Below are 13741 nucleotides of genomic sequence, written 5' to 3' on the forward strand. Positions count from 1 at the left end.
TCTGTTCTTTTTAATGAAGCATCTTAATTTTGGAGATGTACATTTGACATATTTACAAATAATATGGATATTCATCACAGATCAGATACTGTGTTGGTCAGTCAGTGAGACATTCAAGGGTTTGCAGCCTGGGTGTTTACTTTCAAAGAAATTAATTTCTAATTCAAAGAAAGTTTTACTAAAAATCTATAATGTAAACTTCTCTATGTGAGGCCACTGAGAGAGTAACATGATAGCAAACTTCACCAGCCTTAAATCTGTACCATGTTCCACTGCTCTTTGCTGTCCTCATCCTGGTGATTCAGGTTAAAATGTGTCACATGGATTTGCTCTGCCTGCATCCCTCTCTGGCACACTCCACTCTCTACAGATCAGGACGAGCATCCAGAACCTAATTCTGGGTTCCCACATTGTGCAGAATGAAATTTTGCACTGTGGACACTGAGTCCTTGGGTTGGGTGTCCTGCTCCTCTGCCTCATTCAAGTTTGGGTCTCTGCTGGTACCTGGAGGCTGCTCCCCTAGAAAAAACCCAGGCTTTAGTGAATACTGTCTTCTCTGCTCCTCCTTTTCTGGGCTCTGGACTAGCTGTACAGCTGGACCCAGCAGAGTATGTGCACATTGTGTTTAGAGCTGTGTGCATGACTCATTCCCCACTGCTGAGTCTATCAGGAGTCACAGCGTGGGCTTAAAAATAAACTAAACTAAAATAGCCCCAATATTCAAGACAGTGGCTCAGGTTTGGAATAAAAAAAAAAAAAAAAAAAAAAAGTAGGCTGATTTTCTAGCTACTTAGCGGTCTGTCTTCAAGAATCTCAACATTGCAGAAAATCTTTTAGGCATGCCACCTAATATCTATGCTAAACAGTATACACAGCCTCATATTCCTGATACAGGCAAAGTAGACCCATTTCATTGCTATTTGCATCACACGGATCAGCTCGCTCAGTCTAGCTTTTGCCCAAGTAGCAGATAACTGAATCATGATGTCTAATAGTCTGGCTGGCACCACATTGTCTAAATGCAAAAAAAGGGACTGATCCTAGACACTAGCACTCTTACTTCAGCTACCTACAGCAGGCAGACACGCTTCCAGGGTGCTGGGCAGGAGTAGTGAGCTGTCATTTTTTTTAAGTGCAGATCATGACAGAGAAGCAGTATTCTTCCTTTTTTTTTTTAAACTTATTTTCCCCCCTCCCCCCAGCTCTCCTTTTCCACTTTTATTAGAGCTCAGGGCTTTTGCTGAGACACAGATGCCACCTGCCAGTGAAACTACCTTTCATATTTGTAAATAGGATGTTAATTCTCCTCTCTGCTTGAACTGCATTTTTCAAGCTATCTTCCGTTCTGCTAGTACAGATAATAATGTCTCAAAAGGAGAAGATAACCACCAAATAAGCTGCCTTTTCTGAACAGTCAATTGCTGTTTCTAAAATCCAGAGTTGCTGCTTGGAGACTTTTGTAGTGTCTGTTGCAGTAATGGCAAAATATCTGTATTTTTGCTCAGATTGTGCTATGAAATAGTGAAGGAATTAAATATATGGTGTTCTCATTTTCCCACTTCTTTCATATAATCCAGTTTATCACAAAAGGTTGCTTTGGAGTCAAGTTTTAATAATTTATTTTGTGGAATAATATTATGAATTTTTTGCAGCAGACAGATTCTATGTGGCTGCTCTCCTTGTCCTCTCCCCTAGCTGAACATCAACAGAATGAACTGGGGAAAAAAAAATAGACCACAGCAATTCAGACTGATCACCCCTCCTACTCCCAATTAATAATTTTCTGGAGTGCATGTGGATGAGTCTCCTTTGTACTAAACTTCTTCAAAACCACTACTACTGCCACCTTTTCCTATTTTTTTAATGGAATGCTTTTTCATTTCCCCTCCCCAGTCAAAGTTCATTACTTACAACATGTACACTGTAAATGGTATCATAAAGCTTGCAGACAGGTTTCCATTCCAGTTTTCATCTTCATTTGTTCACAAATTTGTTCACTTCTTCCACTTGAGATGAAATGATTTGTGCCTTTGACTTCACCTACAGTGAAAACAAAGCAGCATCAAAGAAGTTTGACTTGAGTTTCTAGAACTTAAAAGAACACAATAAAACTTCATTTTTTCCCAAGGTCATAATGCTTAATCATGCAATAACTAAACATGATTGCTCTTCCAATGCAGTACTCATGGGAAAAAAGGATGGTGTGCTCTTTATCAGATTTGAATCTTATCTCTAAACAAATTGGTGGAATGTTTTGATTAACTTGTTAATGAGAGCATTTCTGATTAGCAGCCACTAATATGTAACTAGAACCAGCCATCTTGCTCTGATAGAGCTCTGTGTATGTGCATTTGCCCTTGATTTTTTCCTTTTTTTTTTTTTTTTTTTTAACACCATATGAATACATGCAGTCTGTGATACAAAAAGCCAGATCAGATCTTCTCAGTAGCACGTCTCCCACTTCATCTGTGATTGATTTTTTTTTTTTCATGTTGTGAAAACTTCTGTTTGGAGACAACTCTCACTCATGTAAATGACTTTTGCTGGTTCATAACAAAGCATTATGAATTACATATAATAACACTGCAACTTCAGTTTAGTTTTTTAAGTAAGCAATTAGTTTATTAAATCTGGTAGTTATTAAGTCATTTAATAAAATTTGTTTGTTGACTGTGGTAGGAGTCCATGTTGCTCCTTAGAAGTGTCGGGTTTCATTCTGGCTGCTATTGTCATGCCTTTGTCACCAGGAAAGATTTCTGGGAAAGCTGAAGGTAAGCAGAGGAACAGAAAATGAAATTATCTATCACCTCAGCTGGTTAATAAGCAACCTTTGCAGGTAGTGAGGACATCAGCAGGTTTTCCTTGGCCAGAAAAAAAAAAAAAAGAAAAAGAAAATTAAATTGACATGGCAATTACTATGGGCAGTGGCAGTATGGGCTAGTGTGTGATAGTCTACAGGCCAAGTCTCCCAAGCAGATAAATGTTTCTCTGCAACATGAAGCCTGAACAGTTCCTGTTCCTTAGCAGCCCACCCATTTGCTCTGTTTTTCATAGGTTCCCAACTAATAGCAGTATCAATTGCTACTACTTGTGTGCTTTTTAAACCTATTTCCATTATTTTATAGCAAGGCACATGTCTCTCACACTCAGACCTCTGGGTGCTGCAATCACAGTGCTGCAGAGCCTCTTTGAGCAACTCTCTGTGTTGGGAGGGTCTGGGGAACTGGCAGCCAGGGTGATGGAGAGGCTGCACTGGCACAAGCATCACACAAAGCATATTTTGTCACTGGAAGCTGAAGGACCGAAGAGAAACTTGGAAGCATAGCCTCTGCCATGGACAAATCCAGTGGTGGTGTGCAGTTCTGCTGGCTCTGCTGCCCCCATGGAAAGCTTGTCCCTGCATAGGCTGCTGTCGAGGACAATAAATGAGTGGTTTGAGGGCAATAAAGGAGTGCCTTGGAGGAGTTGTTAGACAAAGTGGTGGAGAGCAACACTGAGTTTTACAAAGCCACTGAAGACCATATATAAATATTTGCCCTTCTCCCTTGGGACGTAAGTCCTCCTCTTGCACCCAATCCCCCTTGTCCAGAAAAGCCAGTGCTGCCCAGTTTCAGTGCTCTGCCCCACACTGGTTCTCCTGGCTGGGTCCCTGTGCAGTCACACAGTGGGAGTGACTGTGCAGCCATTTGGGTTGACATCAGATCTCCCCCCTGGCTACACACCTGTCCATGAAAGACCTGCAGGGAACTGTCTGGCAACAGCCTTATCCCCAAAAATGGATCTTGAGCTTTGAAACAAATTTGAATTTCTGAGAAATACAAATAGCTACAGACCCATCCATTTTGAATGCAGTCCCAGCAACCTCAAAGGTATTTTTGAAAAGAAACATGGGGAAAGGAGGAATAGAGGTTTATTTACCCTTTTTTCCCCTGGGGTCAAATGAGTAAGCCACTCTGCCCTTTGTTCTAGCAAAGTCAGAAATGTTTTCTTTTACACCATAATCTTGCTGAGTGCCTAGATTAGGTGGTACTGTTTGCTTTGCTAAGGGCAAGTCACCTTGGCTTCCACCTACCTCAGCTTACACCCTTGTTGCACAAACCACTACCCAGGCATGGTAGATCACTCTCAGATTGTGGTTGGGCTTCCTTGCGTATTTCTTTTCTTGTTTCCCACAGCATCTCAATGATCTGTTGGACTGGGAGGGCTAAAAATGATTAACTGAATATATTTTTTTTTTTCCATTTAGTAAATATTCTTCAATTACAAAACAGCACTTTCCCACTTTCTCTAAGGTGGTATCAAGACCATTTCAAGACTTTGTTACCAAAGATACCCCACGGGCTGGAGTAGAGGAACTCAGGCACATGGGTGCTTGCTCATGCACACACAGGCACGTAGCCTGCAGCCAGGCACACAGGGCCCTTTGCACACCAGGAGGGTTTTAGAGCTCAAAAGACAGAAAGTTTGATAGCTTTGGAAATGCACGGCTGAGCATCATTCTCTTAATCAGCAGCTACAGCTGCTGTCAGCTGCCTTCCTGGCAACCCCCTGCTGATGGTGGAAGCCGTTTCAGGAATATTTTGCAGTAGGAAGATCACCTCTTAAAGGGGAAAGCAGAGCACTGTGCCACCTTTCAGCTATAGGGCCAAAGCCTTTTGCACACTGGGTTTAGAGCACTGGAAAAAATTACATAGCCTAATAAGCAGCAGAGAAATCCTGACCTTTCTTTACTCCTGTTCTTTTCAGCACAGATGTGAATTATTGATTTGTGATTAATAACTTGTACAGTATCTGTGAGTGTGTGACTTCCTGTAGCTTATTAAACAGCAGGGGAGCAAACAGCCTCTCCTTCCTCACCACTTTTGCAATTTGTCACAAGGGGTGCTGAAAATATTTGAAATCTCGGTAGCTGCTGCTGGTCAGAATATTTTTTGCACATCCCTCCCAAAAGTTACTGTGGCCACACACACCTGGATCCCCTCAAGTGGAGCCACTGCCAGGATAACTCTCGGCAATGGTACTTTTCCAAGCTGCAGCAGGGCTTATTTGTCACTAAGTCTCAAACTTCAGTTATGTTTAACAATACAACAACCTCATGCAAATACATGAGTATGCAGTACAAAACTCTAATGGAAGGGGAAATGTTGTAGGTCCCAGCAGCCAGAGCTCCAGCTCCTCTCCATGGATGTGCAAGATAAATGAGGGCAGGAGGAGCGTCATGGTCACCTCTTTCAGATGCAGGGACCTCTGAGCTGGGCATTAGGGATAAGCATTAAATATTTGCTGATGATGACAGGGGCTAATTGCACCCATAAACTTGAATCTTGGTACTTTCAAGTTCTGGCAGAAGTGAACTTGAAGGAGATAAATGTTCTTGAACTTACAAAGTACTTTTACAATTAATTGCCCAAATACTCAGTTTCCTCAATTTATTGGAAAGACACTTAAATCAGACTATTAGGAGGCTTAAGACGGAGTGCAGAGTAAATTGCTGTCAAATCAGATTGAGGAAAGGCAACCCCCCAGTACCTGTTTGCTTTTCTGATGGTTTGCTGGCCCAGTGGTGCCATTCCAGTCCGGTCCTGAGGTAACAAGCAGGGACAGGGTACTCTGTGGCAGCAAACCTGGGACCTCTGGCAGTGCTGCTCCACTGTGGAGCAGTGGTCACAATCCTCACTGGTTCTTCTCCCTCTTGGCCCCCCAAACCCAGCAGCAACCAGTTCTGTTCCTGTGGGCAGGCAGACCTCACCTCTGTTGCTGGATGGAGGTGTTGGAAGCAGGAGAGCCAGGAGTCCCTGCTGAGAGGCCAGGGGATGTTGCTAACTCCAGGGGAGCCTAGGGCTGTGGCCTCAAAAAAGCCAGCTTGCAAAGCAGCTGAAGGGTGGGTACAGCCTGCTTTATAAGCTTCCACCTGGCCACCATAATAAGTATTTTTTACTCATTGTTTCTAAGCTCTTTGCCTGTAAAAGGAGGAAGGTGTCTCTGACAGTGTTGAGAGTATGTTATAGGTCGATGTGGATATTAAGAAGTTGCAAAAGTTTTCCTCTTTTCAAGTAACAAAGATCAAAACCTCCAAAGTTTAAAACATTCACTTAAATCTTATAAGTACTTTGAAGCATCAACAGGGTGTTTTTTTTCCCTAAGCTTTCTTCTTTGTCTTTTATATGATATCCCAAAACACAGATTCTGTATAAATTTCACAAGATACAATGTTCAACTTCTGTTTCACAGGAGAAAATTGTGAGCAAATCAAACTAACACCTTGCATTATTCCAGCTGCAGGAACTTGTCATTCTCTGCCAGCATCTCCAGAAGCACAGGTTCAGGCAATTGAAAGAAGATAAAGCATTAAAGAGTCATGTTTGTGAGCCTTCAAGTTCCCAAAGTTGAAGGACTCTGATAAGAAACCCTCCATGTTTTAGAATTTCAATTGTTGGTTTATTTTTTTTCCCCTCCAGAATGCTACTGAGTCTTAGCAAATCTGGAAATCTTGAAGCACTGATGAGATTCTAAGTTGCTTTATATAGCTGTAAGATTAAACTAAAGTACTGGTGTATATGAATAATAACAGCCTTGATCTGAAAAGAGAAGTTGTCATTTCAAAGGTCAGGAGTGTAAATTTTTATAACAATAAATTTGTATTTATATACATAAATATACATAAAAAGACCACATATCTTACACCCCTCCAGACATTACTGCAACATAGGTAGGTAGTAAAAATATCCTCAGAAATTCTGTTTCAATAAATTAGACAGAAATGCTCAAACTATACTTTCCTTATCAGACTTCTTGCTTCAGAATCCTCCCAGATATTTTTGTTACTATTTTTTTTTAATTTAAGATCTCATTCCAAATTTTTAAGAAGTATGTCTGTGACCAACCTAGCTTTGCATTTTATTAAGGGATCAGCTTTTGGCTTTAATAAAGTTTGAATAGACAGTCCTTTGGGTAGAGAAGCCCATTAGATCCATTAACATGTCATTGAGAGCCATTATACACCTGCTTTCCATTTGCATGGCTGCATGTGCTATATTTGGGTACAAAGCAAGGTGATTCAGGTGGCTGGCCAAGCACTTTTGACCAAGGGTTGTTGGATAACAGATCTCACCTTTACTGACATGGTTAAAATCTGTAGTAGCGGGGTGTGGATGAAATATTGCTTCAGTACTGCCAATAAGTCAGTGCATAAGTTGCCCTCCTAGTGAGAGGAGGGTGTACTCAAACAGAAAGATCTGAAAAGGATCATTGTTTTAGGCTGATCTATTTTTAAAGCAAGTTATCAAATATTTGATTGAAGCTCTGTGGAGAAATAAAGAGCTTGATTTATGCAAGGAAGTTTACACCTCTGCCAGGTGCTGTTATGAAGCAGGTTAGCACTGTCAGGCTAATGTGACTTAATTACAGGTGCTGAAAACAAAGCATTTAGCAATGAAGTCACAACTGAACAGCCACAAGTGACAGAAGTAGAATAGTTCCATCAATGTGAGCGATAAAGTGAAGCCCATTGGTGAAATCAGTGGGTGTCTCGCCCGAATGAGCAGTGCAGGATTAGACTTGATTGTGCATCATGCTGGCACGAGTCAGAAACATAGAACAGATGTCAAGTAAATAGGGAAGTGTGGGACAAAACAGAAATAATTGTAAAAATGTGCCCAAGGATAAAATAAATTGATCCTAAGACACTAACAAACACTCTTGTATAAGATGAAATGAGCCTTTGTACTGGGTTGGCTTTTATTTTCTTGCTAATATTCTATAACAGAACTACACTAGCATGATAGGAGGGGGGGATAATAAAATAACTTATCAATGCACTATTAACTCTACATGCTCTTACCTAATAATAAGATATTGATGTCTCCTTTAATGTGTGTCCCATTGTTGAGAACTTTCTCATTACTCTGCAGCAGCATACACAAAATGGCTTTTTTAATATACTCATGGCCATGAACGTTTGGTGCTAAAGACTTGCTTAAATGGTCAAAGATATCCTATTTAAGAAACAGCAAACACTTACATTGCACATTACCAACATTAGCATGGAATCTCATTACCCATTAGCCAGTATTAATGCAATTTATAACTTACTTTAGGTTGAGCTTTGCAGAATTTCTTGATCTTTGTCACATCATCAGCTGAGAATGTGAGTACTATTTCTTTGCTCATCACTTTGATATTATTAGCCAGTGTTATTGTCCTGGGTCTTCACCTCAAGATGCAGAGAAATGTCATGAGATTAACTATTAAATAGATGAACTATTAAATACATACTGGACCATTGTTTTCATGACATGAAAAGCTGCTTAGGAATGAGAAAGTGCAAGTGGAATCAAATTCAAAGAAATTATTAGTTTGATCCTTTTTATTATGGTTTAGTGAGTGAAATCCACACAGAAAGAGGATTTAATGAAGTTCCAACAGAAGAATTCAAAAGAACTTGAGCTGCATTGTATAGTTTTATAGCACTGGGTGTCTCATTTCTTCCTTACCCTGCAATATGAGTGGGTGGGATATCTGTATAGTGTGAAGCAGAAGAGATTTTATCAAAGAAGATACTAGGCATTAGGGCTACCTTTGAAGGAAAAAGACAGGACCACTCAGTTTTTGCTTTGTTTTCAAAGGGCTTGTCAGACACTTGAGCTTCTTCTAAACACTGATCAGCCAAGACTTGCAAGCACCAGAGAGTGAGAAAAAGCATCATCTCAAAAAGCTGTATTTTAAAGCAGAAAGTGAGGAGACACCACCTTAACTGCTGCTTTCTGAACCTGTCAGCCTTTTTTAAGCTAGGGGGCTTTGTGGGGAAGTGTGTTGGTGAGACAGCTGATGCTTCAGAAGAGCCATGAGAAAAGCTATTGGGAAGGGAGACTGCAACTCACATATCTGCAGCACCTAGAGGGGAAAAAAAAGTGAAGCAGCCCAAGGTCTGTGTGTGAGCAACATGAGCCACTCCAGGGCATGACAGTGTCTCCCAGGTGAGAAGACTTGAATGGAAACTAAACCAAAAACTAATCCAGCTCCAGCCTTTGCAGGCTCTCAACAAGCCCCTGTGTCTGCTGGGCCTGTCCCAGCTGCCATGGTCAGAGCTCTACTGGTTGCCTGGTTTGTCCCTGCCCAGGTGAGGATGGAGCTGTGGATCCACCAGAGCCAGGCAATCCAAGGGCTCATGGAGTTCACCTGGCACTGGGGAGGGCTTGGGGCCAGGCAACATGAGAAAATTTGGCAGAGAAGAGAAGGAGATAGATGGAAATGGCTGTTCTCAGCTCCAAAGGCAAGCATGGCAGATGTTTCCACCAGGCACAGGTTGCTGCAGACCACAGCCACCAAAGGCAAGTCCTATTTCTGGCTTCAAAAAGCCAGGATCTTTCTCAGTGGATTCCTGAGCTTTCCTCAGGGGAAAGCTATGGAGACTTGTTTTTTTGTTTTGGTTTGGGGTTTTTTGTTTGGTTTTTTTTTGTGTGTGTGTGTGTGTGCGTATTTGTACAGAGGAAAATAATGGGAAATTAGGAGAAAAATAAAGATTTTTTTTTAAACTCTTCAGTAAAGAAACAAATCCTCTCCCTTGATACCAGGTTCCCTTCATGCCAGCTGTGCTGGCTGTGGCAGTCAGCCTCCTCCACTGCCATGCAAGGCCAGCTGGCACTGACCTGGGGTGCTGGTGTCACCTCGAAGGTGCAAGGAGATTTTGACAATCACTGATTACTCCTGCTCTACAGTCATGCAATGGCATGGTGAGAAAGGGAGGACAGGATGACACCCTAAATTCCAGTGCTTGTTACCCCCTGAGCTGCAGGTAACCCCTTGGAGGTGAGTAAGGACAGTGGGATCTGTGGAGCCATCCTCCTGGAGATGCCAGCTCTGCACCAAGGGGTGACACCTCCCCAGGACCAGCACAGGCACCCAGCCAGACCAGTGCCACCAGTAGAGCAGGTGGAAAGTACCGTGTTAATACTTGCCATTAATACTTAACTGATTAAGAAAACCCAACAACCAGTGCATATTGCCTTGTATACAGCCGAGAGACAAAACACAGCCCGAGCTGCAACAAAGCTTAAATCCAAAATAATTACATTTTGTCACAATTCCTTCCACACAGCCCAAGCTACCAAGGAAGCCAGCAGCCAGCACCCGAGGAGATACATGATTTGCTCCACAGCTCCCTTCAATCCCAGTGCGAAAATTTCCCGATGCTTGAAACAGGGAGCAACTAAATCTTTTAATGCTCTCTGAAAAGCAATCAGCTCACCGAATGCATCATTCAGCAGCCTCCAATATAAAATAATTAAACCATGAAGAGCTGCTGCAGTAATCTTACTTTAAAATCCCAAATTCCTTTACATTTTGAGGATCTGATGTCATTGACTCCAGTCAGACGAACACAGGCAGGGCAGAGACCACAGGAGCTTCTTACAGCTCAGCTGAACACACCTCTTCCACTCCTTGCACAGGGGCAGCTTAATTTTATGAAGATTTGTTGTTGCAGAAAAACTATCCAGGAGATACAGCTAAATCCAAATCCATTTAATTTCCAGACAAATTATATTTTGATGCAGGTCACTAGAAGCTAATCTTTCATCTCTGTTTTTCATACATGAAAATGAAAAAGAAAATAATTTCAGTTTAAGCAGCATTTATCATACTAAACAGAATTAAATCAGATGGAAAATTGCATAAAGAAACTCAGTTAAAACAATCAAATTAAAAACTCCTTTACCTGTGTGAATGTAATCTTTAATTTTTCAGAAAAGGAGAAAACCTTATTATTAAGCAAACTTAAAAGGGAGCCTGGATTAACCTCTTCCCATTTCCCTGCACTTAAATTGTCAGTCTGTCTTCATGAACAGATTTTGCTTCCTGTCTGCCAGGCAAGTTCACTTGCTTGTTCTCACATGCTAGGAAAACTTGTGTTTTCAGTATTGCAGAAGCAGTTAAGATGTATGGTAAGCAGCAGACAAGTAGCAGATTTTTTTTTTTTTTTTTTTTTTTTTTTTAGCTACATGCATCTATACACAGACATAGAGGTGCATACACACACCTGCATTTAGTAATGTGACAGATTCAGCAAAAAAACTAGCTAGCAAGAGGCTAGCCCACTTTTAACAACCTTACTATAATTGAATAGAGTTGAATCCTTTTCCCCCCTCCAAAAATTCCATGTCTCAGTTTATGGTGCAGAGTAGTAAGCAGTGTCTGTGATGGAGAAGGGCTCCCTGGGAAGGATATTTCTGACATATACCAGAGGACTAAGAGGCTCAGTAATGCCTTGGGTCAAATATTGCTCATGAACATTATCTAAGTTTCTTGGCTGGAATTGCCCCTGGCTTCTAAAAATCTTACTTTATTTCAGAGTGAATTTTGTTTGAGAAATCACATAGAAACCCAGGCAGTAAGGTTGGATTCACATGGAACTGAAGAAATGCTGAGGTCTGGGGGTCAAAGACAACATTTATTTTGTTCCTTGGCATTCTGGGGCACATTTACCTTAGATCACTATGAATGAGCTGGGTGCAAATCACATCCCTTGAGAACTGGGATTTTTGGGTTTTTTTCCCACCCGGTCAAAAACAAGTAATGCCTAATTCAAGGTGCTCCATGGGCTGTTGCCTTAATCTCAAGCTCTGTAAGTAACAACAAAAAGTTGTAACACCTCAGAAAAGCAGGGAAGAACAGATACACCAGAGGCACTCATGTATGGTTCATAAACACACCATGCTGATACTGCTTCTGTGGTGGCACTGGGGTCTTTCAATGCATCAGTTCTAAAGTACTGATTTTGGCTTAGTGCTTCTTAATAAAATCCAACCTAAGCTGCAGGTGAAAACCTGCACTTTAGCATGAAACTTCAAAACTCATTAGTGAAAGACGGTGACTTTTAAATACAAAGTACTACATCTGCCTCTCGAAAGGCCATGAGATTTACATCTCACTGGAGACAGGCAAAGCACTCCCAAGAAATATCCTGGTGCATCCTGTTCCCATTCCTTTGCCATGATCTTCACTCCAGGCTGGGAGGGAGGCAATTCCAGGCTGCAACCTCAGGCTGAGCTGCTGCAGCTCAGTTTATGCTCTTTTTCTCTATGTTGGTCCTTTGTATTTGGAGATGAAAGGCACAGTGTGACAGAGAGGCTTCTCCTCTCTCCTTTAGAAACTGCCTTCTCATCTCTGGTTTTCCACAGTTCAAATGTAAGACTTTGAAAAAGATTTCAAAGCTGCATCTTGTATATGGAAATTCATGGCTCCAGGCAGGCTCATGATCAGCCCTGAGATTTCAAGCTTAAGAACCTGCAGCCTAAATATAACTCTATTTACTTGTACTGTGCTCTGTTTTTGCCGTTTAAAGCCATCAATAGGAATAAGCTGATAACAATTTTCATGGATCATCTATATATTTTTACTTTAGGTAGATACTTCAGTTTTCTTGTAAAAACACCGGGTTAAGGAAATACAAACACAAACCATTTGGATAAGCTACAAAAATAAAAATCCATCTGCTATCCAGCAAACATTAATGACATCCTACATGTTTAGGAAACTGAACGGGTGCAACTAGAGGGTAGCTGAAGGTGCCTCTATAATTCCTAGAGTGGGGAAACAACCAAACCATTTTCAGAGCAGCAGGAGCAGAAATATGGCATATATTGGGCTTGGGGATGGTTTCCTTTTAGATGTGAAGAAGCAGGGAAGAAGAATGAAACTAACTTCATCCAGCTGAAAGCTTTGTGGTCCTCAAAACAGTCCTCACTGCTCAACAGCAGCTGGGTACTTCATAATTATTAGCTACCTAGTATCATATGTGGATATCACCCTGTCTGATTCCTTCAGGGTTTGCAGGTGTGGTGGAAGCCAAACCCAGGTTTATCTGCAAGGTAAGCTCAGAGGTTAAAGCTTTTGAACCAAGAGGGGTGCAGACAGCAGGAGCAGGATGGGCTATTTTCCCTGGATATACCAGCAGGGCTCTGTGGGGACCAAAGGCAGCTGCATTCCCACTGGAGGCTCAGTAGCCAAGTTCTAGTTTTTACCATTACACAAGAAGCTCAGATTGAATTCTGTAAAGCAAAAAAAAAAAAAAAAAACCCAAAACACTGAAGACTCTGTGAAATGGCACTTTTTTTTGCTTGTGGTTTTTTTTTGGTTTTTTTTGTTTGTTTGTTTTTGTTGGTTTTTTTCTTTTTTCTTTTTTTCTTTTTTCAGTACACCAGCAGCAGCAGAAAAGAATCAAAAGAAGCAGCAATATCTGACCTTAATTTTGTTTTTAAAATCAGGAAAAGTGGGTAAGCTGTTTAATTATTTTTTACTTTCATTACAGGAAGCAGAAGACAAAAATGTCTGAGAAACTAATAGTAAAGCAAAATTAACCACAGACCTGTGTGGGACAGATGCAGACAGAGAGAGATGTGCCTATGTCTGTTGCAGTTTCACTTATTTGTTAGTAAACCTAGACATTTCAGGGCCATGAAAATGGCCAGAGGTTTGGACCACCTCTCCTGTGAAGAAAACCTGAGAGGCTTGGATTTTTTCAGCCTGGAAAAAGGACACCTTCTTGTAGCCTTTCAATATATAAAAGGGGCTTATAAGGAAGTTGGAGACAGGCTTTTTACCAAGGTCTGTATTACAGGACAATGGGTAGTCATTTTAAACTGAAAGAGGTTAGTTTTAGACCAAAACAAAGAAGGCTTTTTTTTAACAGTGAGGGTAGTGGGACACTGGCACAGGTTGCCTGGGGATGTTGTGGATGCTCTGT

The sequence above is a fragment of the Heliangelus exortis genome, chromosome 2, assembly GCF_036169615.1.
Source record: "Heliangelus exortis chromosome 2, bHelExo1.hap1, whole genome shotgun sequence".
In the NCBI taxonomy this organism is placed as follows: Eukaryota; Metazoa; Chordata; class Aves; order Apodiformes; family Trochilidae; genus Heliangelus; species Heliangelus exortis.